Raw genomic sequence first — 3261 nt, 5'->3', positions numbered from 1 at the left:
GCGTTGCTTCTGGACAAGGAACCAAGTCTTTCCTGACTGCTGCTGGGGATGGGGACCGCAGAGCCTCATTTGGGGTTGTCTTCCTTTGTAGTATTGTTCCTTTTTGCAACCCGGAGATCAGTAAGGCCAGGTGTTTGCTTCTGGGAACAGTCCTATAATGGGAATATTTGAAACCGAAAAGGCTGGGAAAAGGTGTGAAGAGACCCCTGGGTGTGAGCCATGGGCCAAGAAGGGCAGAGAAGCAGACCCGGCACAAAGAGCTACATGGCAAGTTGTGCTCAAGGGCTGGACGATGGTATCCGGGAGTTCGACTGGCCCAGAAAGGTGCATTTCTCACTGGAGTTGCTCCCAACTCGGTTCACATTTGTTTTGAGTTATATCTTGCTACAATTTTGGAAAGTGAGCCTCAATTCTGTGAGCAAAGGCATGTGCCTTCTTTCAGTTTTCTCTTTAGAAGTCTTGCCACCTGCAGTCATGAACTCATGCACTGACTCATTCAACAACCACTTGGTCGATGTGGTGTCAGAACTAGGGGAAGGGAAGGATAGGATATCCATGGGTCACAGAGAGCCTCTACCAGCAAGGACGGCATGTTTCCTCAGCTGCTTGTACAGGACAACCTCTTGTCGGTGTGTGGCTTCTGGAGTGTTGAGAGTAAAGGTGATCAAAAGAAATCTGTGATTTGGAGAAAAGGTTTTTATTCCTCCGGGTAGGTGCAGAGGCCCTAATTAAGCCTGGATGCTGGACAGAGCTGACTCCCCTGCTCCAGGCAGTTGACCTCAAGAGGTAGGGCAGAAGCCCTGGATAGAGGGCTCCATCCCAGGCCATGCAGACAGAGATGCTAGTTTTCATTTCATGGGACTTAATCCCAGTACCAAGGCAAACTAGATGCGTAGGTGGTTTAACTCTAAATTGCCACCTAGGCAGTATCTAAAACTCTTCTTCCCCAGTTTTAATATTGTCCAGTGGCCCACAGTTCTGGAACAATCTCAAAGTGGTTAAAACACCATTACAGTTATGAAAAGACAACATTTGAGGGGTATTTTGATTTGTGGAATAAACTTTCAGAGTCAGAAACTGAGTTGGTTTTATTTGTTCTAAATAAAGTTTTGTGCTTAACAGAACTAGCTTCTATAAATTAAGGGATCTTTGCATACAAGGTATTCCAAAATAGCCAAGACCTGTATTTTGTGTTCAGTAAAATCAAATGGTGTTAAGGGCCAAGGTGAAAATTCTCCATTACAAAATGGGAAAGCCACTACGTAACCCACCAGGGGACTAGCACCTACCTCTCCATTCGTGCCATCAAAGATAATTGCACTGAAGCTGGGACTCAACCTCTCCCCACTGACTTCATTTCTTTACACGTCCTTGCTCCTTAACCTTGTGACAGGTAAATTAGGCAGTGATCTCCCGTGTTCTCTGAGTCATGAGAAAAGGGACAGGAGCTGGTGGGGGGCGGAAGCCCAGAACGACTGCTCTGCACTGGAGCTTACTGCTCCGAGTGAGGGAAGCCTCATCCCTATTTTACAGATGAAACTGAGGCTCCGCAAGTTTAGCTACCTAGTTCAAGGTCGCCCAGCTAGTTAATTGGTGAAGCCTTTTAGTCAAAATAGCATTGCAGCGGCTCTTGCGGTGGCTGATAGACCATCCACATAAGGAAAAATGTAGATCTGAGTTTTTTGGGTAGGGAGGGGTATATTTAACATGAGGGCGTCTTCTATTTTCACACTCAGTAGTTCTAAACTTGGGGCACGCAGAAATGTTTGGAAGCATTTTGCTAGTCCAACGAAGGGGGTGGGTTGTGCTTCTGGCTTTTAGCACTCCGCAGGTCAGGGATGCTAAGACTCGCTGCAATGCTTAAGAAAGTTCTACACAACAAGATATCTACCCCAAGACAGTTTCCTGTCGACACTATAGGTGCTTCATTAGTTCATGAGGCAGAAGTGGTGAAATTACCGTAATTCCCTTTGGCATGAAGTCAGACGCAGAGATGCAGCGACTCATCAAAAGGGAGGTATAAAGGGTAGAGTGGCTAAAATGTGTACAGGAAATAGGCCACGCTGACCAGACTGGTCATTCTGTCCGGCCGGCGGTGCCAACATACTCAATAGCCCTATGAAAGCTCTTCATAAGGTCACAGAAGACAGGCCAGGCTCCACCACTCACTGATGGGGTAACCTTGAGCAAGTTACTTCTCTGAGCTTCAGCTCTATCAAAGGAGAATAATTCAGAAGATTGGGAGGATTAAATGAGGTGTCTGAACATGCCTGGCACAGTCTCTAGGCAGTAAGTTAGGTCCTTTAAGTGGTGGCTCTCATATTTATCTCACCGTTATTATGAAATGCTACATTTGGTTTATGCTCCTCAGCTGTTTCCTTACAATATTTCCAAAGCACAAATGTATATTCCACAAGGTAACTGTTTTGCCAAAGGCTTACGTGAAAATGTGCTCACCCAACTGCTACCTCTACATCTCTTGGAACAGCCAAAAAAAAAAAAAAAAAAAAAAAAGTTTAATGGCACTAATAGTAAAATTCAAATTTGAAAAACGAAAAACCTTTGTTAACACACTATATCCAAATTGCATGCTAAAACACTAACGTTCACTATTAGTTCATGCATGCATACTACAAAAGTAGTAACAAAGAATTATTTTTCATGGCCAACTATAGAGGAAACTAGAGCCCATTAATACTTAAATAATAGTGAAATGCCAAGTGCCCAAGAGGGGGTAGAGCTGGTAATTCAGAAGCTTAACAGGTACTCAAAAGATGCAACTATCTGGTTATAATTAAAATTAAATGAAACAGAATATTTAGCTATATCATCACACACTCACAGTTTGCCAAGGAGAGTTAGACAAAGCCACTGTCAAGCTCTCTGGAACTGCAAATGAAAGTGTTTTCAACATTTAAGGAAAGGCCATCATAGAAGCCCTTCTCAAATGCCTTTCTTCTTCCCAATTCCTGTATTTTGTGAGAATGGACCGTGTCCTCCCAGTGCTCAGTGGCTGGACATCTGGGATGGACAGAGGTGAAGGTAACCACTACAGGACCAAGGAACACGAATGACAGAGTCCAGACACGCCTCACCGCTAGTCTGGCCCACAGTCCAACAGTCTCTACGAAAAACTATAAGGAGACTGGAACTGGAATAAGCCATATTTAATATCATCCGTTGTATCTCAAACCAAAAACAACAACAAAAAAAGGGGGGGGGCTTCTATGGACCGATGGCTGCGATTCAGAAAATGCTTAA

Source organism: Lynx canadensis, chromosome D4 (genome assembly GCF_007474595.2).
Source record: "Lynx canadensis isolate LIC74 chromosome D4, mLynCan4.pri.v2, whole genome shotgun sequence".
NCBI classification, from domain to species: domain Eukaryota; kingdom Metazoa; phylum Chordata; class Mammalia; order Carnivora; family Felidae; genus Lynx; species Lynx canadensis.
This window is presented reverse-complemented; position numbering follows the sequence as displayed.